Source organism: Lissotriton helveticus, unplaced genomic scaffold (genome assembly GCF_964261635.1).
Source record: "Lissotriton helveticus unplaced genomic scaffold, aLisHel1.1 SCAFFOLD_370, whole genome shotgun sequence".
Taxonomy (NCBI): Eukaryota; Metazoa; Chordata; class Amphibia; order Caudata; family Salamandridae; genus Lissotriton; species Lissotriton helveticus.
This window is the reverse complement of record NW_027611987.1, coordinates 837683-865168: the sequence shown is the minus strand read 5'-3', so window position 1 is coordinate 865168 and position 27486 is coordinate 837683. Positions and strand designations below refer to the sequence as shown.

The 27486-nt window shown below is 46.8% G+C and overlaps 1 pseudogene; it reads left to right on the top strand.

Annotated features, from left to right (window-relative positions):
* The first annotated feature begins 701 nt into the window (after nucleotides 1-701).
* Nucleotides 702-26292, top strand: LOC144807488 (uncharacterized; annotated as a pseudogene).
* The last annotated feature ends 1194 nt before the right edge of the window (nucleotides 26293-27486 follow it).

Sequence of the window (27486 nt, the reverse complement as noted above, 5' to 3'; positions counted from 1 at the left end):
TTGGTACTCCTTAGGGACGGCACGAGGGCTTCTCACAGTGCTCCAGGGCTGGCAGCTTAATGGGGCCGTTTCCGCTTGTATGGCCTCGTTTATATCTTGCGTGGATTGGATTGCCGGTGGCCATTTTGGGGGCAGGCAGCTCCGGCGGCAAAGACGAGCGTGTGCTCACCCGCGCTGCCCACGCCATTTCATTGCGGATCTCCTCTTCGGCTCCGCTCCCTTGGAGGACAGTGCTCCGCTGGGGCCTCTGCGGTGCCCTTGTTATCTGATGGGCAAGGGGGTCCTGTGACTCTGCTGCTCGTGGCCTCCAGGCGCTGCGAGCTTCGATGCGCGTGCCACGAGTCTGGGAGTCACTCCGGTGAGTGTTAGAGTGGTCTTCCGTTTTTTTTGTTTGTTGGGAGGCACTCCGGTGCCCCGTCACGGGGACGGGGTTCCAATGGGATTGGATTCCAGGCCTCTTGGCTGGGCCACCCCTGGACCCCTGTGTTGACTCCCTTGTGGGAGTCCGTTGTCTAGGGTATCTTGTATTTCATCATTGTCTTGAAATATATCTGGAAAAAAGGCCGCGACCGCACAGGGTCCCAACGGAGCTACGTCTGGCCTTTGCGGGACTTGCTTTGAAAAGAAACTACTTCACATTTGAGGACGATTTCTTTCTACAGGTGAAAGGATCAGAAATGGGCTGTCCTTTTGCCCCAGAAATGGCGATTCTGTACATGGGGCAATACGAGGAGAAGTTTGTTTACAACAATAACCCGTATAAATCACAAATCCAGCAGTGGCTGCGATATATAGATGACGTCTGGTGCGTTTGGAATGGATCAATTGAAGCATTGGAGGCGTTTCATATCTGGCTGAACAACCGCAGTCCTGATATCAAGTTCAGCCTCACCTATAACTCCAAATCACTACCGTTTCTAGACGTGGAAGTTAAGGCCACGGCTGACGGACTCGCCTGCTCCCTGTATCAAAAAAAGACGGACAAAAACAACGCCCTGCACTTCAAAAGTTACCATCCTAGGAGCCTCAAGAACAACCTGCCCTATGGACAATTTCTTAGGGTAAGAAGGAACTGCTCTAGAATCCAAGACTTCGATATCCATGGCCAAGCCCTGGTTAAAAAATTACAGGACAGAGGTTATCCGAGAAAGCTTCTCAAGCACTCGATGAAGAGGGCTAGATGGACACCCAGGGAGCATCTGCTCGAAAAAAGACGCAGACCACCAACTCAACGCATGGTGTGTGTGTCTACATTCGGACCCCACACACACCCCTTACAGAAAATCATTCGGAATGCGTGGCATCTAGTTGAAGAAGTGCTCCCGGATGTGGGATCACTCCTCTTTGCATTAAAAAAGAATCGTAGTATAGGACAACTGATCACTACAACAAGACCACAAAAGAAGCGTGATACCCAGAGTACAATATTTGGCGCGAATCCAGTCAAGGGCCACAGAAAATGTGGCACCTGTTCGGTGTGTAACCTCACAGTGGAAGGCTCGCTATTCACAGATGGTAAGAAATTCTGGCGGCATGATGAACACACAAATTGTAAAACCAAGTACGTGGTGTATGCCATTTTATGCCTGTGCCAAAAGGTGTACATCGGCAAAACTACACAAGAAGTCAGACAAAGAATAATTCAACACAGGTCCAGAATCAACAACAAAATACTTACTGCTCCACTAGTGGCCCACTACCTACAGAAGAATCACAAGGCGGATGAATTAAAATGGACTGTGCTCTCAGTCATCAAAGCAGGTGGAGGTGGTGATCCAGACCTACGCCTCTCTCAGAGGGAAGCGTATCTAATATTGAAATTCGATACTGCAAACTTAGGTATGAATGACCTTTCAGAATCAAGCAACCTCTGGTCAGCATGAGATCCATGTCCTTCTACTGTACACTCAGAATCTTCCTTCTCAGCCCTTGCACTTCGGCAATAATATCCGTTGCGTGTTGGTTCTGGTGTGCTCCAACAAGTCTGAAAGTCTTTAGCAAACTCTGTTATCCCTGGGCCTCTCTCAGTCAGTTGCAACGGAATTGTCCACTTGTAGTCATTACTCAGTTGCACTACATGTCCCAGTTACCCTGTTGGTACACGTGACCTGTAGGGTTCCCTTTAAGTCAGCTTCAAACGCGCCCGGCTTGCGCAAGCTGAACGCCGCCCGTGAATGCAGGATACTGATCACCCCAATCTATCGAACTACGAGTAAGTCTTAATATAACTTCCAGCGCTGCTGCGCGGCGCTCTAAGAGCCAGAACGTGCTGGGTCATTGACACCTGGTTTCTTCACCATTTCAGATTAATCGACATTGCTGACGAACATCTACACGAGAGCGGCTATCGAGCCTCGGCTCTGGGCGCCTTCTAAAACAGTGAGTTTCGATAACACTGAGCTTACAATGGGTTTGGCCAACCACGAACTGTGCTACATGTGTAGAGTTAATAGCCCGCAGCAAGCGTTATACGTGGACACAAACGTTATACCTCAACTTTTTTCTAGGTTAGTGCCAGCTCAGACTCGCCCCCAAAAAAACGTCAGCTCTGCCAAGCACAACTGCAACTCTGCTAATCTGTGCGAAAAACGCCTTCCCAAACAGGTAGGCTTTTATCCAAATAAGTGCAAACCGATGAAATTGTGTGAAATTCGATGGTCTTGATTTCCCCCCTCATCTGGTTACAGAATTACGATATTGGAGAGGTGTTTCAGTATACTGCAACCTCCGCTGGCCTGACTGAGATCCAGGCTTGATCATATTGCAACCATTCACAAGTGACAATTAACCGTCATTCCCAGGTACTATTCATTTTCCTTTTGAGATATGAGTCACAAGTCTGATTTTTTAATTCTATTCAAGTTCACTATAGTGCACAACACTTACATCATTGTCCCTCACCATTATCATTTGCAGTTTCGGCTCCATCCAGTCCGTGTCCTGAGGAGAACCCTTACTAGCGTTGAGGTTCGAAACGCGTTGACTCTGAGCCTCGGAAAAAGAATTTGGGTGCCGCTAGGACCATTGAGACTTATACAGTGTTATCCCTTGTTGTGCAACCCTGTAAATTTGTTTTCCATACCCTTGGCTCAGTCAGACAGGCAGGCAGCTCTCTGTGATTAGAGGTCCGTTTGTCTTTTTGTACCCAATATAAAGGACTGGTTCCTAATGTTTAAGTCTTGTTAGGTAATTGATTCAACATTGTTTGGTGTTGCGTGTGTCAATGTATAGCATTTATTCTTGATCACTTGTATAGCACTTGTACATATTTTTGCACATTTTTATTGTCTGTATGTATCTTTCACTGTCTGATGACTGTTTATTTGATGACATATTTTAAATATCAAAATGTTTTTCGAAAAATACAAAAAACTAAAATAAAATAGATGACCCTCCAGAATGAATCTGCTGTTTGAGATCATAAATTGTAAAATAAATCTGTCTGGCCCCTTTGGAAGGAAGATCAGCACAGGGTACAGCTGACAGAAGCCCCTTTGGAAGGAAGATCAGCACAGGGTACAGCTGACAGAAGTCCTGCCTGGAAGGAAGATATGCACAAGGCGCAGCTGACAGAAGTCCTGCCTGAAAGGAAGATCTGCACAAGGCGCAGCTGACAGAAGTCCCTGCCTAGAAAGGAACATCTGTACAAGGTGCAGCGGACAGAGGTCCTGCCTTGAAAGGAAGATATGCACAAGGCCCAGCTGACAAATGTTTTGCCTAGAAAGGAAGATCTGTACAAGGCACAGCTGACGGAGGTCCTGCCTGGAAGAAAGGTCTGCACAAGGCGCTGCTGAGAGAAGTTCTGCCTGGCAATGACCTCAAAGCAGTGAGAGACCCACAAACCACAAGATCCTTCAAGCCCAGCTAGCCACACTGGACACAATGTACATCAAAGGCCTGATTTAGAGATCAGCGGATGGTTTATTCCATCACAAATATGACCGGTATCCTGCCCGCCCCACTAAAAATGCATTGCATCCTGTGGCAATTAAAATAAGGCAGACAGGATGTCTGTCACATTTTGATCAGGCCTTGGTGTAGTTCGCCGAGTTTTACTCTCCCGGAACTCCACAAAACTCCACACTCTACAAGACTTCCGTAAGTGGCAGAGTTTGTTAAATTGCGCTGCTCTCATTGATATTTAGTGCCAGGAGTTTGTCCCGCATTGTAAAATCAGCATGAACGGCACTACGGGGTGAAGACGAGCGTGGGCTCACCCACGCTGCCCGCGCCCTTTATTGCGGATCTCCTCTTCGGCTCCGCTCCCTTGGAGGACAGTGCTCCGCTGGGGCCTCTGCGGCGCCCTTATTATCTGATGGGCAAGGGGGTCCTGTGACTCTGCTGCTTGTGGCCTCCAGGCGCTGCGAGCTTCGATGCGCGTGCCACGGGTGCGGGAGTCACTCCGGTGAGTGTTAGAGTGGTCTTCCGTTTTTTTTGTTTGTTGGGAGGCACTCCGGTGGCCCCGTCACGGGGACGGGGTTCCAATGGGATTGGATTCCAGGCCTCTTGGCTGGGACTCCCCTGGACCCCTGTGTTGACTCCCTTGTGGGAGTCCGTTGTCTAGGGTACCGGTTCTTTCGCGGGTCCCGCTGCTGGATGTGAGAGCTGTCCGTGCCGTCGGTAGGGGGGGTTGAGTGGGGCCGTTCCGGACGATGTCAGCTGCACAAGGTGCAGCTGACAAAAGTCCTGCCTGGAAGGAAGATCTGCACAGGGTACAGCTGACAGAAGTCCTGCCTGGAAGGAAGATATGCACAAGGCGCAGCTGACAAAAGTCCTGCCTGGAAGGAAGATCTGCACAGAGCACAGCTGACAGAAGTCCTGCCCGATGGAAGATCCGCACAAGGCGCAGCTGAGAGACGTCCTGCCTGGAAGGAAGATCGGCACTAGGCGCAGCTGACAGAAGTCCTGACTGGAAGGAAGATATGCACAAGGCACAGCTGACAGAAGTCCAGCCTAGAAAGGAAGATCTGCACGAGGCGCAGCTGACAGAATTCCTGCCTGGAAGGAAGATCTGCACGAGGCACAGCTGACAGAAGTCCTGACTTGAAGGAAGATCTGCACAAAAGCAGCTGACAGAGGGGAACATCCTTTACAACGCAACTTTTGCAATGCACTACCATTACGACGCAACTTTTACAACGCAAGTTATTACAACACATTTCGCTGGGGGCGCTCTAGGATAGGGAATAGTTTAATTACTATCCAACACCTTCCCTACTTTCCACGGGGACTGGAGTTGGAATAGTAAATTAAACTATTCACTATCCCGCACCCCCCAACGCAAGTCATTGTAACGACTTGCGTTGTAAAACCTGCGTTGTAATGGCATGCGTTGTAAAAGCATGCGTTGAAACGTCATACATCCCTGACAAAAGTCCTGCCTGAAAGGAAGATCTGCACAAGGCGCAGCTGACAGAAGTCCTGCCTGGAAGGAAGGTCTGCACAGGTCGCAGCTGACAGAGGTCCTGCCTAGAAAGGAAGATCTATATATTTACAACAAGGGGTGGTGAGGGACAGAGTCTCTGAATTAAGCAGAATACTCTCACCCTGTCAAGAGATCAGGGCTAGATCAACACCGTTTTTTAGCTCACTGCACCATCCCAGTTTCAGAACCTGGCTGTATGCAAATTAGTCTGTTCCTGTCCCAGTGCATGATGGGAACAGGGCAAACCAAACTACAAAAGCCAATTCTTACACTGGGAAGGAAACAAGCTTCCGGGGACCGGTTTCTGGCATTACAGCCGTCTTCGGCCCGGCTTGCTTGAATCCTGATGGTGCAATGAGCAAGGGACTCATGTCTGAGTATACCCTTCCACGCTTAGGGTGGACAAAAATATTTACAACAAGGGGTGGTGAGGGACAGAGTCTCTGAATTAAGCAGAATACTCTCACCCTGTCAAGAGATCAGGGCTAGATCCAACACCGTTTTTTAGCTCACTGCACCATCCCAGTTTCAGAACCTGGCTGTATGCAAATTAGTCTGTTCCTGTCCCAGTGCATGATGGGAACAGGGCAAACCAAACTACAAAAGCCAATTCTTACACTGGGAAGGAAACAAGCTTCCGGGGACCGGTTTCTGGCATTACAGCCGTCTTCGGCCCGGCTTGCTTGAATCCTGATGGTGCAATGAGCAAGGGACTCATGTCTGAGTTTACCCTTCCACGCTTAGGGTGGACAAAAATATTTACAACAAGGGGTGGTGAGGGACAGAGTCTCTGAATTAAGCAGAATACTCTCACCCTGTCAAGAGATCAGGGCTAGATCCAACACCGTTTTTTAGCTCACTGCACCATCCCAGTTTCAGAACCTGGCAGTATGCAAATTAGTCTGTTCCTGTCCCAGTGCATGATGGGAACAGGGCAAACCAAACTACAAAAGCCAATTCTTACACTGGGAAGGAAACAAGCTTCCGGGGACCGGTTTCTGGCATTACAGCCGTCTTCGGCCCGGCTTGCTTGAATCCTGATGGTGCAATGAGCAAGGGACTCATGTCTGAGTATACCCTTCCACGCTTAGGGTGGACAAAAATATTTACAACAAGGGGTGGTGAGGGACAGAGTCTCTGAATTAAGCAGAATACTCTCACCCTGTCAAGAGATCAGGGCTAGATCCAACACCGTTTTTTAGCTCACTGCACCATCCCAGTTTCAGAACCTGGCTGTATGCAAATTAGTCTGTTCCTGTCCCAGTGCATGATGGGAACAGGGCAAACCAAACTACAAAAGCCAATTCTTACACTGGGAAGGAAACAAGCTTCCGGGGACCGGTTTCTGGCATTACAGCCGTCTTCGGCCCGGCTTGCTTGAATCCTGATGGTGCAATGAGCAAGGGACTCATGTCTGAGTATACCCTTCCACGCTTAGGGTGGACAAAAATATTTACAACAAGGGGTGGTGAGGGACAGAGTCTCTGAACTAAGCAGAATACTCTCACCCTGTCAAGAGATCAGGGCTAGATCCAACACCGTTTTTTAGCTCACTGCACCATCCCAGTTTCAGAACCTGGCTGTATGCAAATTAGTCTGTTCCTGTCCCAGTGTATGATGGGAACAGGGCAAACCAAACTACAAAAGCCAATTCTTACACTGGGAAGGAAACAAGCTTCCGGGGACCGGTTTCTGGCATTACAACCGTCTTCGGCCCGGCTTGCTTGAATCCTGATGGTGCAATGAGCAAGGGACTCATGTCTGAGTATACCCTTCCACGCTTAGGGTGGACAAAAATATTTACAAGGGGTGGTGAGGGACAGACTCTCTGAATTAAGCAGAATACTCTCACCCTGTCAAGAGATCAGGGCTAGATCCAACACCGTTTTTTAGCTCACTGCACCATCCCAGTTTCAGAACCTGGCTGTATGCAAATTAGTCTGTTCCTGTCCCAGTGCATGATGGGAACAGGTCAAACCAAACTACAAAAGCCAATTCTTACACTGGGAAGGAAACAAGCTTCCAGGGACCGGTTTCTGGCATTACAGCCGTCTTCGGCCCGGCTTGCTTGAATCCTGATGGTGCAATGAGCAAGGGACTAATGTCTGAGTATACCCTTCCACGCTTAGGGTGGACAAAAATATTTACAACAAGGGGTGGTGAGGGACAGAGTCTCTGAATTAAGCAGAATACTCTCACCCTGTCAAGAGATCAGGGCTAGATCCAACACCGTTTTTTAGCTCACTGCACCATCCCAGTTTCAGAACCTGGCTGTATGCAAATTAGTCTGTTCCTGTCCCAGTGCATGATGGGAACAGGGCAAACCAAACTACAAAAGCCAATTCTTACACTGGGAAGGAAACAAGCTTCCGGGGACCGGTTTCTGGCATTACAGCCGTCTTCGGCCCGGCTTGCTTGAATCCTGATGGTGCAATGAGCAAGGGACTCATGTCTGAGTATACCCTTCCACGCTTAGGGTGGACAAAAATATTTACAACAAGGGGTGGTGAGGGACAGAGTCTCTGAATTAAGCAGAATACTCTCACCCTGTCAAGAGATCAGGGCTAGATCCAACACCGTTTTTTAGCTCACTGCACCATCCCAGTTTCAGAACCTGGCTGTATGCAAATTAGTCTGTTCCTGTCCCAGTGCATGATGGGAACAGGGCAAACCAAACTACAAAAGCCAATTCTTACACTGGGAAGGAAACAAGCTTCCGGGGACCGGTTTCTGGCATTACAGCCGTCTTCGGCCCGGCTTGCTTGAATCCTGATGGTGCAATGAGCAAGGGACTCATGTCTGAGTATACCCTTCCACGCTTAGGGTGGACAAAAATATTTACAACAAGGGGTGGTGAGGGACAGAGTCTCTGAATTAAGCAGAATAGTCTCACCCTGTCAAGAGATCAGGGCTAGATCCAACACCGTTTTTTAGCTCACTGCACCATCCCAGTTTCAGAACCTGGCTGTATGCAAATTAGTCTGTTCCTGTCCCAGTGCATGATGGGAACAGGGCAAACCAAACTACAAAAGCCAATTCTTACACTGGGAAGGAAACAAGCTTCCGGGGACCGGTTTCTGGCATTACAGCCGTCTTCGGCCCGGCTTGCTTGAATCCTGATGGTGCAATGAGCAAGGGACTCATGTCTGAGTATACCCTTCCACGCTTAGGGTGGACACAAATATTTACAACAAGGGGTGGTGAGGGACAGAGTCTCTGAATTAAGCAGAATACTCTCACCCTGTCAAGAGATCAGGGCTAGATCCAACACCGTTTTTTAGCTCACTGCACCATCCCAGTTTCAGAACCTGGCTGTATGCAAATTAGTCTGTTCCTGTCCCAGTGCATGATGGGAACAGGGCAAACCAAACTACAAAAGCCAATTCTTACACTGGGAAGGAAACAATCTTCCGGGGACCGGTTTCTGGCATTACAGCCGTCTTCGGCCCGGCTTGCTTGAATCCTGATGGTGCAATGAGCAAGGGACTCATGTCTGAGTATACCCTTCCACGCTTAGGGTGGACAAAAATATTTACAACAAGGGGTGGTGAGGGACAGAGTCTCTGAATTAAGCAGAATACTCTCACCCTGTCAAGAGATCAGGGCTAGATCCAACACCGTTTTTTAGCTCACTGCACCATCCCAGTTTCAGAACCTGGCTGTATGCAAATTAGTCTGTTCCTGTCCCAGTGCATGATGGGAACAGGGCAAACCAAACTACAAAAGCCAATTCTTACACTGGGAAGGAAACAAGCTTCCGGGGACCGGTTTCTGGCATTACAGCCGTCTTCGGCCCGGCTTGCTTGAATCCTGATGGTGCAATGAGCAAGGGACTCATGTCTGAGTATACCCTTCCACGCTTAGGGTGGACAAAAATATTTACAACAAGGGGTGGTGAGGGACAGAGTCTCTGAATTAAGCAGAATACTCTCACCCTGTCAAGAGATCAGGGCTAGATCCAACACCGTTTTTTAGCTCACTGCACCATCCCAGTTTCAGAACCTGGCTGTATGCAAATTAGTCTGTTCCTATCCCAGTGCATGATGGGAACAGGGCAAACCAAACTACAAAAGCCAATTCTTACACTGGGAAGGAAACAAGCTTCCGGGGACCGGTTTCTGGCATTACAGCCGTCTTCGGCCCGGCTTGCTTGAATCCTGATGGTGCAATGAGCAAGGGACTCATGTCTGAGTATACCCTTCCACGCTTAGGGTGGACAAAAATATTTACAACAAGGGGTGGTGAGGGACAGAGTCTCTGAATTAAGCAGAATACTCTCACCCTGTCAAGAGATCAGGGCTAGATCCAACACCGTTTTTTAGCTCACTGCACCATCCCAGTTTCAGAACCTGGCTGTATGCAAATTAGTCTGTTCCTGTCCCAGTGCATGATGGGAACAGGGCAAACCAAACTACAAAAGCCAATTCTTACACTGGGAAGGAAACAAGCTTCCGGGGACCGGTTTCTGGCATTACAGCCGTCTTCGGCCCTTACTAGCGTTGAGGTTCGAAACGCGTTGACTCTGAGCCTCGGAAAAAGAATTTGGGTGCCGCTAGGACCATTGAGACTTATACAGTGTTATCCCTTGTTGTGCAACCCTGTAAATTTTTTTTCCATACCCTTGGCTCAGTCAGACAGGCAGGCAGCTCTCTGTGATTAGAGGTCCGTTTGTCTTTTTGTACCCAATATAAAGGACTGGTTCCTAATGTTTAAGTCTTGTTAGGTAATTGATTCAACATTGTTTGGTGTTGCGTGTGTCAATGTATAGCATTTATTCTTGATCACTTGTATAGCACTTGTACATATTTTTGCACATTTTTATTGTCTGTATGTATCTTTCACTGTCTGATGACTGTTTATTTGATGACATATTTTAAATATCAAAATGTTTTTCGAAAAATACAAAAAACTAAAATAAAATAGATGACCCTCCAGAATGAATCTGCTGTTTGAGATCATAAATTGTAAAATAAATCTGTCTGGCCCCTTTGGAAGGAAGATCAGCACAGGGTACAGCTGACAGAAGCCCCTTTGGAAGGAAGATCAGCACAGGGTACAGCTGACAGAAGTCCTGCCTGGAAGGAAGATATGCACAAGGCGCAGCTGACAGAAGTCCTGCCTGAAAGGAAGATCTGCACAAGGCGCAGCTGACAGAAGTCCCTGCCTAGAAAGGAACATCTGTACAAGGTGCAGCGGACAGAGGTCCTGCCTTGAAAGGAAGATATGCACAAGGCCCAGCTGACAGATGTTTTGCCTAGATAGGAAGATCTGTACAAGGCACAGCTGACGGAGGTCCTGCCTGGAAGAAAGGTCTGCACAAGGCGCTGCTGAGAGAAGTTCTGCCTGGCAATGACCTCAAAGCAGTGAGAGACTCACAAACCACAAGATCCTTCAAGCCCAGCTAGCCACACTGGACACAATGTACATCAAAGGCCTGATTTAGAGATCAGCGGATGGTTTATTCCATCACAAATATGACCGGTATCCTGCCCGCCCCACTAAAAATGCATTGCATCCTGTGGCAATTAAAATAAGGCAGACAGGATGTCTGTCACATTTTGATCAGGCCTTGGTGTAGTTCGCCGAGTTTTACTCTCCCGGAACTCCACAAAACTCCACACTCTACAAGACTTCCGTAAGTGGCAGAGTTTGTTAAATTGCGCTGCTCACATTGATATTTAGTGCCAGGAGTTTGTCCCGCATTGTAAAATCAGCATGAACGGCACTACAGGGTGAAGACGAGCGTGGGCTCACCCACGCTGCCCGCGCCCTTTATTGCGGATCTCCTCTTCGGCTCCGCTCCCTTGGAGGACAGTGCTCCGCTGGGGCCTCTGCGGCGCCCTTATTATCTGATGGGCAAGGGGGTCCTGTGACTCTGCTGCTTGTGGCCTCCAGGCGCTGCGAGCTTCGATGCGCGTGCCACGGGTGCAGGAGTCACTCCGGTGAGTGTTAGAGTGGTCTTCCGTTTTTGTTTGTTTGTTGGGAGGCACTCCGGTGGCCCCGTCACGGGGACGGGGTTCCAATGGGATTGGATTCCAGGCCTCTTGGCTGGGACTCCCCTGGACCCCTGTGTTGACTCCCTTGTGGGAGTCCGTTGTCTAGGGTACCGGTTCTTTCGCGGGTCCCGCTGCTGGATGTGAGAGCTGTCCGTGCCGTCGGTAGGGGGGGTTGAGTGGGGCCGTTCCGGACGATGTCAGCTGCACAAGGTGCAGCTGACAAAAGTCCTGCCTGGAAGGAAGATCTGCACAGGGTACAGCTGACAGAAGTCCTGCCTGGAAGGAAGATATGCACAAGGCGCAGCTGACAAAAGTCCTGCCTGGAAGGAAGATCTGCACAGAGCACAGCTGACAGAAGTCCTGCCCGATGGAAGATCCGCACAAGGCGCAGCTGAGAGACGTCCTTCCTGGAAGGAAGATCGGCACTAGGCGCAGCTGACAGAAGTCCTGACTGGAAGGAAGATATGCACAAGGCACAGCTGACAGAAGTCCAGCCTAGAAAGGAAGATCTGCACGAGGCGCAGCTGACAGAATTCCTGCCTGGAAGGAAGATCTGCACGAGGCACAGCTGACAGAAGTCCTGACTTGAAGGAAGATCTGCACAAAAGCAGCTGACAGAGGGCAACATCCTTTACAACGCAACTTTTGCAATGCACTACCATTACGACGCAACTTTTACAACGCAAGTTATTACAACACATTGCGCTGGGGGGCGCTCTAGGATAGGGAATAGTTTAATTACTATCCAACACCTTCCCTACTTTCCACGGGGACTGGAGTTGGAATAGTAAATTAAACTATTCACTATCCCGCACCCCCCAACGCAAGTCATTGTAACGACTTGCGTTGTAAAACCTGCGTTGTAATGGCATGCGTTGTAAAAGCATGCGTTGAAACGTCATACATCCCTGACAAAAGTCCTGCCTGAAAGGAAGATCTGCACAAGGCGCAGCTGACAGAAGTCCTGCCTGGAAGGAAGGTCTGCACAGGTCGCAGCTGACAGAGGTCCTGCCTAGAAAGGAAGATCTGCACAAGGCGCAGCTGACAGAATTCCTGCCTGGAAGGAAGATCTGCACAAAAGCAGCTGACAGAGGGGATCATCCTTTACAACGCAACTTTTGCAATGCACTACCATTACGACGCAACTTTTACAGCGCAAGTTATTACAACGCATTGCGCTGGGGGGCGCTCTAGGATAGGGAATAGTTTAATTACTATCCAACACCTTCCCTACTTTCCACGGGGACTGGAGTTGGAATAGTAAATTAAACTATTCACTATCCAGCACCCCCCCAACGCAAGTCGTTGTAACGACTTGCGTTGTAAAACCTGCGTTGTAATGGCATGCGTTGTAAAAGCATGCGTTGAAACGTCATACATCCCTGACAGAAGTCCTGCCTGAAAGGAAGATCTGCACAAGGCGCAGCTGACAGAAGTCCTGCCTGGAAGGAAGATCTGCACAAGACACAGCTGACAGAAGTCCCTGCCTAGAAAGGAAGATCTGTACAAGGTGCAGCGGACAGAGGTCCTGCCTTGAAAGGAAGATATGCACAAGGCCCAGCTGACAGATGTTTTGCCTAGAAAGGAAGATCTGTACAAGGCACAGCTGACGGAGGTCCTGCCTGGAAGAAAGATCTGCACAAGGCACAGCTGACGGAGGTCCTGCCTGGAAGAAAGATCTGCACAAGGCGCTGCTGAGAGAAGTTCTGCCTGGCAATGACCTCAAAACAGTGAGAGACCCACAAACCACAAGATCCTTCAAGCCCAGCTAGCCACACTGGACACAATGTACACCAAAGGCCTAATTTAGATTTCAGCGGATGGTTTATTCCATCACAAATATGACAGGTATCCTGCCCGCCCCACTAAAAATGCATTACATCCTGTGGCAATTAAAATAAGGCAGACCGGATATCTGTCACGTTTTGATTATGCCTTGGTGTAGTTCGCCGAGTTTTACTCTCCCGGAACCCACAAAACTCCACACTCTACAAGACTTCCGTAAGTGGCAGAGTTTGTTAAATTGCGCTGCTCTCACTGATCTTCAGTGCCAGGAGTTTGTCCCGCATTGTAAAATCAGCATGAACGGCACTACGCGTCACGCCAGAGGGCGCTGCTGCTTTCTGCCGCTCGAATTGACTTTCTAATTGAGTGGCAGCTTCATCAACGAGAATGGCAGATTTCTACACTCAAGTGGTCGCAACCACCCTAAATGAGAAATCTCGCCAGGAGGTCTAGCGCATTATATTTTTTCACAAGCGCTCGCCACCTTACCGTTGGCGAACCGCTTGAGAAAAAAACCTCAGTTCTGCATCACTTTGTGGAGTTTTTTGGAACTCCGCACCTGTGGGCAAAACTTTGCAAGCTCCCCCGGCAGATCAGAATTCTTCCACCACCCCTAGTTTTGAGGCAATAATCTGTTGGACAAACTCCTAACTAGGCCCTATGTCTGCAATAAGTGTTGTAGAAGAAGTGAGATCCATGGCCTTGTGACTATCAGGCCATTATCTGACTTCTGATGAACCCCACAGAGTGAGTGGGTAGCCACAGGGCCGTAGGGAGACCGAAGGACAGGAAATTAGTAAGCTTGAATATGAGGAATATGGAAAGGTATAAATGCTGCATCACCTGTGGATAACTGGCAACTCCTTCCGATCTTCCAAGTGCCCATCCAGTCACAAAGTGGCATCCAGGGCCCCAAACGGACAACATCATGCCAGATGCCATGTATTGGTGGGACAGGGGGAAAAAGAGTAATATGCACACACCTGCTGCAGGGATATGTCAGGTAAATTATTGGTTGTGATGGATTCTCTATAAGTACAAAAAAACTGATATTGTTGATTATTAAATTATATGAACCAACGTTTGTTTGCCTTATATACGCTTATAATGTATAGGACAGGCCTTACAGTGAACACCTCGTTCTGTTTTACACAAAAGCCCCGTAAAGAGTTACTGGAAATTTTGCAGCCCCGCCTGATCTATCTCTTTTTCTAAAATCTATTGTTGTTTAAATGAAATCTTGACCCTATGCGTCTATCTCAAGCTATACCTCTAGCACTTGGGTGCCCCGGGAGCGCCCTTACTCTGTAAACCCTGGCAAATCGCCTCCTTTTCAGACATTATTAAAATGGCACCTGATCAAAATGACTTTTGTTAAATATCTGTGAATGAAGAAATATTCCTTGCTAAGTTTCAAAGGCGGTAAAGAAGAGGGGGGAGATTAACTAATAATTTTGCACTGTGCTTCACAAAAGTGGCATAAAATGGCGCAAAATCTTTTTTCCTAATTTACTTTCCAGAGCTAAACTTTTTTTGCGCTGGAAATAACGTAAAAATAATGTGACACTGCAAATAGCATTGTTTCGCATTACTTTGTGCCATGGTGGCCTGCCAAGGGTGGTGGATTGGCGTTCCCGTGCAACCACCCAAGGTTTCTCTCGCTAAACCCAATTTACCAAAAACCGTAGATTGGGTTTAGCGTGAGAAAACTGCACCCTTTTAAACTAGGCGCAAGGAAGGAGAAATGCTTTCATTTCTCCTTCCTTTTCTAACTTTGCATGCGTGCTGCACTGTGCAACACGTATACAAAGTGGGAAAAGGTTTCCCTCATGTCTAGGCATAGTATTGTGTACAGGAAGGGTGTCCTTCCTGTACAAAACCTATGCTGGACTCACACACACACGCTAGCGCTCTGGTGCTAAAGTGTGTGCATGGCGCAGGGCTGCTGTAATCAGTGCCAGCGCAAGGGAAAGGGAAGGAGAGAGCCATATCTTTGAAAATATGCTCTCCTGCTCCCTCCCTGTCACACAGCGCAGCCTCGTGCGGGGGGAAGGGCTGCGCTGCATTGCGTGGAGATTTAGTAAATCTCCCCTGAAATGTCTTTTACAACCAGTTAAACATTTTGAATTCTCATTCCATTATGTTTCAATTTAGTAATGTTAAATATGTTTACATCCAGCAGAAAACAAGCCTTGAACGTATGAAATGACCATCAATAATGAAGCGAATGCTGTAAATCTTCAATAATAGCAGAAATAATGAGCTGCAGTATTCAGGAAAACATCAGCCCAGTCGGCGACACAGGAACCTGCACACAAACTGACAGATCCCGGATGAAGCATCAAGGGCAGTTCATTGATTGTAAGAACTGAGCTGTGCACCTCCACGCCACAAGACGAAGAAATGACCTTAGGAAAATTAAGGCAACAACAATAACAAACCGCCTCCTGTATAAACAAGTGTCCAACACCAGCTTTGATCATGGGATTGGTATGATGTGATTACCGCAGTGCTCAGTTTTCTAAAATGATGCCATCATTCAGTCCTCTATGTGAATTGTAAACTCTTTGTGGCCAAACAGTAACCAGAGAAAAGCACTACAGAGTGGAGCCGGACAACTGACGGGTAAAGGAAAGAGGAGTTCTTCTATCTACAATACAACAGACTGTCCCAATTTGCACCGGCAGAAGGAAGATACATCTTTATCCGCAAATGTGCATAGCCATAATCCAATCTAAAGGCACAATCACCTTCAAAGACACCTAATACGTATTAGGAGTGTAGCAAATATTTGGTGGCTATTGCATTTTATTGTTAAAACAGAAATAAAACGTGCTAAATGCTGCACACATATAAAGTGTGTGAGAAAAACACAAGTGCTTTATCAGCCATGTTGGTCCATCAGGAAATACTATCATGGGATATAGACAAATATATACCCAACCCACAGACACTAACCAAGAAAGAAGAATCATACGCATGCAGCAAAAGCTTTAGTTTGTCATCAGTACTCAAGCTTCATAAGCAAACTTACACAGGACAAAAACCATTCAAGTGCAGTAAATGTGTCAAGACATTTAGTAGGTAATCAAACCTACAAAATCATCAGCGAACACATACAGGGGAAAAGCCATTTAAATGCAGTGAATGTGTGAAAAGCTTTAGTCGATTAGATCTCCTACAAAGACATCAGCGAACACACTCTGAGGAAAAACCATACCAGTGCAGTGAATGTGCAAAGTGCTTTATTCGCTTATCAAACCTCCAAACACATCACCGAGTACACACAGGGGAAAAACCTTTCAAGTGCTGTGAATGTGCAAAGTGCTTTAGTCAGTCATCACACCTTCAAACACATAATCGAACACACACAGGGAAAAAAACATTTAAGTGCACTGAATGTGCAAAGTGCTTTAATCATTTATCAAACCTACAAGGCCATCAGGGAACACACACGGGGGAAAAACCCTATCATTGTAGTGAATGTGACAGTAGTTTTCACGGCTCTTCAGCATTAAGGTATCATCAGCGAACTCACACAGGAGAAAAAACCTTCAAGTGCAATGAATGTGTGAAGACCTTTATTCGGTTATCAGACCTACAAAGTCATCAGCGTACACACTCGGGGGGAAAAACCATACCAGTGCAGTGAATGTGACAGGAGTTATCGCTTCTCTTCAGCATTAAGGAATCATCAGTGAACTCACACAGGAGAAAAACCATTCAAGTGCAATGAATGTGGGAAGAGCTTTAGTCAGTTATCAGACCTACAAAGACATCAGCGAACACACACAAGGGAAAAGCCATTCAAGTGCAGTGAATGTATGAAGAGCTTTAGTCAGGTTTCAAGTCTTTATTTCGATTTTTGGCAAATCATAAAAGACACATTATAATAAATTAAAAAACAGTAAGTTAAAAAACTCTTAGCAAAAAAAAAAGAAGAAGTACAAAACATTAGTGAGCAAAGGCTATATACATGTGAAGCAAACCATATAAACCACACAATAATAACCTAAGATAAATTGATTTTAAAGGAGTTAAGAAGTTAAGAAAAAGTATTAAACATCTAGGGTGAGAAACCTGAATAAGGACATAGAGGTTTAATAATACATATCAAGTCATATCACTCAATGGGAAACCAATGCATGATATAAAATGCGACAATGCAAATAGTAGAAAATGAGTGTTTAGGCAGTAAACAGTATATCACTTTATGAAACACTATTTACGGGCTCTGGCAACTTTGTCATAGGTTTTAACCTTATGAGCCAGGCCCACCCCAGATATTTAGCTAGGCTCACTACAAAGACCTCAGAGGTGTTAATCTTTAGCGCCCAGATGGCATCGGCAGATTTTCTAAATGGTAAACGCTGAAACAGTGGTTTTAACCATTTCTTTCGTGGCACCAAATAACGGGGGCAGGCAAAAAGAAAATGGCCCTCTGATTCTTTCTGGCCCGGGCAGCCTTTACAGAAATTTGACACCCCCGTAGACCATTTGTTTACAAAAGTATTCAAGGGAAGAGCACCCACTCTGAACTGATGGTACAGTTTCTTGTCCAGTGGTTTGGTTATTATATCCCAATAGGGCTCACGGGACAGGTCTAGCTTGAATGTAAGAAACCTGCCCGTGAGGCTAGTATTGCTGGAGAGTGAAACTCGATTTAGACGAACAGAGGCCCAATACAAGGCTTTAAACTCCTGTTTAGAAGGAAAGCATTGGATGAGGGAGATATCCAAAGCTGTACTAACCCCATGTCAATGAGGATGTTTTTTACAGCTTGAAGCCATGGGATTTTTCCAGATCCACTGATTGACCTGACTTCTGCAAGTTCTTTCGCGAATAGAGACAGGTCAGGGGAGGTCCATATTCGCCTCCAAAGGGCCACCAGCCTAAATCTAGCCATCTCGTTAATCGGTAGGCACCCCAGGTCCAAACAGAGCGGGATTGATGGAGTCGACTGTGGTAAGCCTACCAGGTTCCGTAAGAACTTACATTGGGTTTTAAAGAGATTAAGGAGATCCATATGGCCCCAGAGATCTGCGCCATATAGGATAGTAGTGGTGATTTTGGCGTCATAGATCTTGAGAGCTGGGAGAACCCGCTTAGTGATGGATCTCTTTTGCTCTTTTATAAGACAGCCCGTTAACCGTGCGAGCTTGAGATGTTGAGTATTAATTTGATCTTTCCATCTCAAGCGGCTGTCAAGAGTAACCCCCAGGTAGGGCATAGTCTCGACTTGCTCGAGATTAACGCCATTCAAGCTCACAGAGCTCCGGACAGAATGATTTCTAGAAAAAACCATGAACTTTGTTTTACCCACGTTCACCGCAAGATTGTTAATGGCACAAAACTCCTCAAAGCGGTCCAAGGCCCGCTGCAGTCCGCTGCGTGTTCTAGAGAGGAGTAGGGTGTCATCGGCGAAGATGAGCAGTGGGAATCTCTTCCCAGCCAGCATTGGTGCATCAGTGGGGGTGTCCATAAAAAATTTCACCACTTGATCGATGAATAAGAGGAAGAGTGTTGGTGCCAGGACGCACCCCTGACGGACACCTCTAGTTACGGGAAATGTTTCCGTCACTTGGCCCTGGCCTCCCCACCTCACCCTCGCATAATTATCCCCATGGAATTTAATTATGAGGTCAAGTAGTTCTGGAGGACAACCTAGATTTTCCATCACTCCCCACAGTTTGTCCCTTGGCACTAGATCGAAGGCGGACTTGAGGTCAATGAATGCAGCAAAGATGGTACCGCCGCCAAGCAAGACCACTTTCCAATAGATCAGGCATAATCTAAACACCTGATCTATGGTGCTTATGCCTGATCTAAAGCCCGCCTGCATAGGAGATAATATGTCCTCAGATTCGATCCAGCCCTGCACCCGTCCCAAGACAATACGTGCGATGATTTTTTGTATGGAATCAATGAGACTGATAGGGCGGTAATTCCCTGGGTTGGACCTGTCACCTTTTTTGAATATTGGAATTATCTCAGCTCCCTTCCATGATTTTGGGATTGTAGCTCCTTTGACTAAAGAGTTAGCGATCATGGTCATGTAAGGGAGCCACAAGGCTGGGTTTGATTTAAACAGGTCCGCTGGGATAAGATCCATGCCCGGAGCTTTCCCTCGCAGGGTCAAGCCTAATGCCAGCTCGGTCTCTGATACTGAAAAAATGAGTTTCTCCCCGTGGGTGTTTAGCGGGAGTGTCGTACTCGTAGTTTTTAAGGGTTTGGAATTATCGGCTCTGAATTGGGCAGAGTAGAATGTTACCCACTCATCTAAGGGTACATGGTTGGCCGGGGTGCTCGAGTCTGGATCCTTCCCCCACTTGACTAGGTCCCAGAACTTTTTCTGATTATTCGAGGTGGAGGCGTCCAAGAGATCTAACCAAAACCTGTCCTCCCACTCCCGTTTAGATTCCCACTGGGTTTTTCTATAATGCAGCCTAGCCGCTTTGACTGCAACCATATCACGAGATTTGATAGTTTTAATAAGATCAGAATGGGCCTCCCTACATTTTTTGTTATACCATTTTTGGCGAAGAGAATTGGCTTTGATGGGAACACTTCCACAAGGGAGGGAAAGTAGGGACTTTAGATGGTCAAAGCAACTAGTGTGGAGATTGATAACACTGTTTGCCAAGTCCGGACTTCCCCCCAACAAATCAATTTTTAACATGTCATTGTACACATTTTTAGCCATTGTGTTAACATTGTCCCATAAGGATTCATCCTCCATTATCCTAGACCATTTCAACCTCCTCCTGTCATTGGTTAACAAAACTTCCCCTGTTTGTGAAAAAGTAGGCTCGTCTAGTCTCTTTATATCTGGCAGTTTCAATGATAATAACAGCGGATGATGGTCGCTTTCCGGACGTTGTATTACTACCATATCTACTAGTGAAGGCCAATATTCCAATTTTAACAAAACGTAGTCAATGCGGCTCCGCCTTAGTCCATTATCAAAGGTACAATTAGCTTCTTTATCCGAACTTGTGCGGCCATTACAAGCTCGGAATCCCCTATTTAAGCATAGGGCCATCCAGTTCACTGCTGCCTCAGTTGCTTTAGCCATTTTATCAACCAACAGATCAGGTATGTCCCAAACAGCATCCTCAGCCGAGCTCCAACTGTCCCCCATATCTAGCAATGGCTCTATGGTGCAATTTAGGTCTCCAGCTAAGATGATGGCATTCCCACTGCCTATTTCAGCAAGTTTGTGGTCGATAACGTTCAGCAACGGCGGGCTACGGCCACCAGGCATACCTCTGGCATATATGTTGAAAAGGTGCAGATCATGTTGATTAGCCTTACTCAGTTTAATTAAAAGGAGATCCGGATGCTGGACATGAAACTCTGTTGGATAAAGGCCCAATGACTGCTTCACCCAAATCAATAAACCACCTGAGGCACGTCCTTTACCCCCTTTAATCGCAGGTTTAAAGAAATTTGCATAACCCAACTTAAAGACTGGTTCGGTTGCCCAGGTTTCTTGGAGCAAAATAATGTCATATTTGTCCACAAATTCCAGCCAATCTGCAGAGGACATGCGGGCCTTAATTCCTGCGATATTCCATGATAAGATTTTTAGATTGTCAATGATTGGGACCACAGGGGGAGGTTGCAAAGATGAAACTAGGATAGGTGCCTGCTTGCGCCCCCTATCCTTCTTGTTCTCCGTGAACTTGAGATTGTCCATGGAATTAGCATTTAACATAGCATCTAGATCATCTTTGGATGCAGGTAGATTAATTGCCCTTGTCTCAAGACCTCCCTTAACTGCATCTAAGTTATCATTTGGGTGTAAGGTCTCCATACTACACCTTATTGGCTCATGACCAACTACTTTAACAAGGGAGGACTCACAAAGCGTTGTGTGAAGTCAATCTATGGCCTCAAGGTCAGAAAGGGGGCCAAAATGGTTGAAAAGGAATGGGCGTTGGCGGTCAAGAGGGGTTAATGCCAGGGGGAATCTTATAGCTGGGGGCTGACGGAAGGTGGGATATGGTTGGATGGGTCTTTGCCTATGTGGGTAAAAATACGATAGGGCCAAAGTTTGGACATCCCCCTGTCTAGCAAATCTAGCTTCTCTGCAGATAGAGTCAACCACCCATGGGTCTTTGAACGAAATCAAAATACAATCTCCCTCCGACTCCTTACTGCCAGGTTTTAGTGGGGCAACACCTGTCAAGACTATTGTGTGTTGAGTTGCTTCAACAGGTAGATCAGCGCGGGGGTGGTAAATCTTCTGTGTCTCCCTTCCTTATGGTTATTGTTACTGCGTTGGCCAACTATATCTCTATGTGGCTGGGGGCGGGGGGGGCAGGGTTTATTTTAACTTGAGGCGGTGGCCCAGTACTTTGATGCCCACGGGAATTATGTCTCTCAGTAACCGTTGTCTTGGGTACCTGTGTTAAAGTGCTCGTAGATGGTTTAGAGGATGTGGCTTTTTGCTTCTACCCCCCTGTGGGCATATTGATATTTGGCCTTGGTGTTTTATTATGAGCTGTATTGCTTGTTGCCATATTATTACTAACTAAGTTTTTTGGGGCTGTTTGTATTTTGCTAACTCCTATGTGACTAGTACCAGATAATTTTTGTAGCATGGCATGGTTTGAATTGATTACGGCTTCCATGCTGTCGATTTTAGAGGTCATTAGCCTTGTCCGCTCCAAGACCGGTAGTAATGAAGTTTTGAACATGGCCTCCATTTTTACTAGCAGTATTTCATCACTATTAAGGCACGTGGGGCAGGTGTTTGAAGAGCCCAGTGTAGTGAGGGAAGGGCACAACATATTAAAAAACGCAGAGGGATTTTGTATGTCAACAGGATACTCCGAGCCCTGACTCCCTTTATCTGGGGCATCTTTTATTTTTGGGATCTTTCGTTCTCTCCCCTCCGACAGTCTAGAATCTTGTTTTCTCTTTTTGGTGTTAAAGTCAGTGTTAGTGTTTAGGGAATCCACGATGTCAACAGTATTAGAGACATTAAGGGGTAGGTATCCAGATATCTGGCTAGGTTCAAGCCCCCCGCTAATCTGTAAATCGGCCCTCTGGCTAACTTCTGAGTCATCTGCACTGTACCCATCTTCCTCCAAAGTAGAAGCAGTAGGACTCACCCCCCCGCTTTCTAGATGGACAATAGCGTCCGTGGAGGATGTTTGGACACAGTTGAAAGCAGCATGAGTTACGGGGCTGGTAATGGTAGCTAGTTCCCCCAGCGATGAACGCTTTCCTCTGATAAGATCAAGCGAGAGTCTTTTTTCGACCATGGCAATTTCCTTCTCCAATATCCCCGTAGCCCGTGTGATAAAGGCGTCAAGGGGGCCTGATACGACTCCCTTGGTAGTATGGATTTGGACTGTGCGTTCTTTACCTGACCTTAAGGGCATTGTACGATGTGGGTAAGATAAGAGATCACACAGTTACCTTTAGACCGTCCTTGCAAACCCAAGAGGCAAAGGTTTGTATGCTAAATACTTCCAAACGGCCAGGGGGGGTGGGCCCGGGCCGGACTCTGCCGTACTCGAACGGCCTCAAACGGCCCACTCTTTGCCCGGTCTTCGCCCCGGTCGCTCCCGCGCGCTCCCGCGCAGCGGTTACTCCGCCCAATAGAATAGGGCGAGAGTGGGGCGGGGGGCGTGGCCGGCAGGGAGAGCGGCCACAGGTGTAGCACGCAGGGACTCCTGGACAATGGAGTCCCTGCTAGCCTGCTCGCAGCCCTGCCGGTGGACGAAGTTCTTCCTGAACAGCGCTCCCCTCCCAGCGCCTCCACATGGTGTCTCCTGGTGCAGCGGGACCCGCGCAGCGGGACCCGCGCAGCGGGTCCGGCAAGGTGTGGGTGATTTCCCAAGATGTCCAGCATTTTCAGGGAGCAAGTCGAGTGAGCCTCCAACACGGCTCAGGCAGGTCAGCAACAACGTTTCCCGCTGGGTAGAGAGGGCGAGGCAGATTTCAGCTGCTGTCAGGGGGCGTGGCCGGCAGGGAGAGCGGCCACAGGTGTAGCACGCAGAGAATCCTGGACAATGGAGTCCCTGCTAGCCTGCTCGCAGCCCTGCCGGTGGACGAAGTTCTGCCTGAACAGCGCTCCCCTCCCAGCGCCTCCACAGGGTGTCTCCTGACGCAGCGGGACCCGCAGAGTGGGACCCGCGCAGCGGGTCCGGCAAGGTGTGGGTGATTTCCCAAGATGTCCAGCAATTTCAGGGAGCAAGTCGAGTGAGCCTCCAACACGGCTCAGGCAGGTCAGCAACAACGTTTCCCGCTGGGTAGAGAGGGCGAGGCAGATTTCAGCGGCTGTCAGGGGGCGTGGCCGGCAGGGAGAGCGGCCACAGGTGTAGCACGCAGGGACTCCTGGACAATGGAGTCCCTGCTAGCCTGCTCGCAGCCCTGCCGGTGGACGAAGTTCTTCCTGAACAGCGCTCCCCTCCCAGCGCCTCCACAGGGTGTCTCCTGGCGCAGCCGGACCCGCGCAGCGGGTCCGGCAAGGTGTGGGTGATTTCCAGCAATTTCAGGGAGCAAGTCGAGTGAGCCTCCAACACGGCTCAGGCAGGTCAGCTTTAGTCAGTTATCAGACCTACAAAGTCATCAGCGAACGCACGCAGGGGAAAAACCATACCAGTGCAGTGAATGTGCAAAGTGCTTTAGTCGCTTAATAAATCTCCAAACACCTCACCGAATACACACAGGGGAAAAACCATTCAAGTGCTGTGAATGTGCAAAGTGCTTTAGTCGGTTATCACACCTTCAAATACATAATCGAACACACACAGGGGAAAAAACATTCAAGTGCACTGAATGTGCAAAGTGCTTTAGTCATTTATCATACCTACAAAGTCATCAGCGAACACACACGGGAGAAAAACCCTATCATTGTAGTGAATGTGACAGTAGTTTTCGCAGCTCTTCAGCATTAAGGTATCATCAGCGAACTCACACAGGAGAAAAACCATTCAAGTGCAATGAATGTGGGAAGAGCTGTGGTCAGTTATCAGACCTAAAAAGTCATCAGCGAACACACATGGGGGAAAAACCATTCAAGTGCAGTGAATGTGGGAAGTGCTTTAGTCAGTTATCAAACCTCCAAAGTCATCAGCGAACACACACAGGGGAAAAACCATTCAACTACAGTGAATGTGGGAAGAGCTTTAGTCGATTAGAATACCTACAAGGACATCAGCGAACACACTCTGGGAAAAAACCATACCAGTGCAGTGAATGTGCAAAGTGCTTTATTCACTTATCAAACCTGCAAAAACATCAGCGAATACACACAGGGGAAAAAACATTCAAGTGCAGTGAATGTGCAAAGTGCTTTAGTCGGTTATCACACCTTCAAACACATAATCGAACACACACAGGGGAAAAACCATTCAAGTGCAGTGAATGTGCAATGTGCTTTAGTCGGTTATCACACCTTCAAACACATAATCGAACACACACAGGGGAAAAACCATTCAAGTGCAGTGAATGTGCAAAGTGCTTTAGTCGGTTATCACACCTTCAAACACATAATCGAACACACACAGGGGAAAAACAATTCAAGTGCAGTGAATGTGTAAAGAGCTTTAGTCAGTTATTAACCCTACAAAGACATAATCAAACACACACAGGGGAAAAGCCATTCAAGTGCAGTGAATGTGTGAAGAGCTATAGTCGGTGATCACACATAAGAAGTCATCAGCGAACACACACAGGGGAAAAACCCGATTGTAGTGAATGTGACAGTAGCTTTTGCGGATCTTCAGCATTAAGGTATCACCAGCGAACTCACACAGGAGAAAAACCATTCAAGTGCAATGAATGTGGGAAGATCTTTAGTCGATTATCAGAGCTACAAAGTCATCAGCAAACACACAGGGAGAAAACATAGAAGGGCACTGAAAGTGTGAAGGGCTTTTGATAGAAGACCCGACTAGCAGTAAAGAAGAAAAACAGATATCAGTATTTGCAGAGTTATAAAAGTGTTTGTTTCCAGAGATTGTTCACTTCCATACACAAAGCAAAGCAACATGATGCACCAGGATACATAGTGGGAAGTAACACAATGTGGATTAAAAGAAACATTCTTCATTTTTATTTGATGAAGAAGAGATACAAAGAAAAAAATTCAATCGCACCTGATCACACTTCCCGTAAAAGCAACACTGAACAATACTGGGACTAACAATGGTATTTTTAGCTAACTTGTCGAAATAGTGATAAAACCTATAAACCCGACACACCCAGAGTGGACATGTTGTCAGGGCTCTGGATATATGAAGCTTCATTGGTAAAATGTATGTATTACTATTAACAAATGCCACTGCAGTATATGTAATGAACTAAAGGGAAACACAGGTGTTTAAGAAATAACCTATTTTTAGATCCTGTGGCTCCACTCCGACTTGGCTCTCCCTATTCATTTTGTGACTTGCCAAACTCTACTTTTTACCAGAATTGAGCCACTGTAAGCAGCAGACTCTGTTTGAAGAATGTGATGAAATAGCGAAATCCCACATCAAAAGCATATATGTGCCAGGACAATCAGTTGCACTCCCAGCAACTCGTCTTCCACACTGATTATCCCTTGTCCTCAAATGTTTTGAAGGATTTGTCGTATGAATGCCAGAAGTGGCAGTGACATTCATGAAGCTAATGCTAACAGGAGTGTGTGGGAGATAGAGAGGGAAGAGATGAAGAGAGCGAGAGAGACAAAGAAAAGGGGAGAAAAAGAGAGAAATGGAAGGAGGGGGAACGACACGTTCTTTGTACTCACCTAAAAATAGAAGAAGCAGCCGAATACATGTCAATGTGTGGCATCACCAGAGAAACGTGCTGAACACCTGTGAATTTATATGTTTATTTTTAATACCTATAGAACCATGTCATGCAAATAAACAGGGCACAAGTAAGGAAAATAGTGAAGGAGCCCATCATCATATGCAAATCACAGTGACGTCACATGTAGTGACATCACAAAAGTGATGTCAGGCCCTTATAATAATTTCATGTGAAAGGTTGACGGCCTGTTTTAAAAACAAAAAAAAAGAAACATAAAATAACGTAAAAATACGTTTTTGGTTTCAGTTTTTATACATCATGTGTTTTCTCCGCTATTAGTTTGTAACTAAACTTGGAAATTACTGAAAGTGTAAATATTTTTAAAAAGATATGTGGAACTTGGAAATTACATTTTTAAAGAGTTTTCAGCGAATAAATAAAATGTGCTTTTAATTTGCGATTGTTTCCTGATGTTAATCTTTATCCAGCCCCTAAGACCCAAAGTGTTTCACATTTACAATGTATTAAGCAATAGAAGGGCTAATTTTGTCAAGTTCTCTGTTCCTCTCCTGCGCCACTCACACAAACAAACACTCAGAGGCCTGTGTCTGCAGTGCTGGGGCACAAAGTAACAATTATCAGTTGCAGGCTAAGGAGCTAGGTGGAACTGAGTCCTGTTTCTAGATAATAGTACGGGGACCCCTTCAAACTGTGGCTACCCCCGACTTGTGCCGTGCTGATAAAGCAATAGTGAATTTGAGTAATTTATGATGAATTGAAATGAGAGAAAGAGAAGAAGAGAGCGAGGTGCAGGATATAATAAAGAAAATGAAAAAAAGAGACACAAGACTTTACCCTGTTCTGTGTACAAGCACTTTACGTAAACAAGTTGTGCTGTGCGTTGTGAACAGGCTGTCACCCCCTTTGTATGTAAATGAGCTTCTGTGACCAGACACCCCAGGCTCCCATCTCTTCCAGCGTGGATGATAATGTGAGCACTGTAAGGTAATCACAAACTAGGGATATATTGAGAAACAATCGGCTTCCAGGTCACACAGCTGTGGTTATGTAGTTCTTTATTAGTTTTTTTTTAAATTTATTTTAATTTGCAGCAATTCTCCAGGTTACTTTTTCTCAGTATTACCCTTCAGGTCGCTCATAGCTCTCCATCGGTTAAACATTAAGTTTGATGTAGGATTTGTTGTCAGTGTCCCTAGACCATGTCCCGATCCCTTTGTCCTCGATTTGTCGGCATGGGTTTTGTCCACACACTGGTCTAGAATGGGTCTTCTCAAGGTAGAAGGCGCTGTAATAGGAATAATAAATCATACATATATGAAATTGTATGTAAATAAATATGTGCCTTTCAGTTATCAGGCACCACCAGACTCACATCTACACATGTAATTGAGCACCAGACTAAAGTGACTCCTCCCTGTATAAATATGTGCCATCAGTAATCGGGCTGATGGTTCCGCTGATGCGCACAGCAAATAAAGTTTCTGGGACTGTACGTATTGG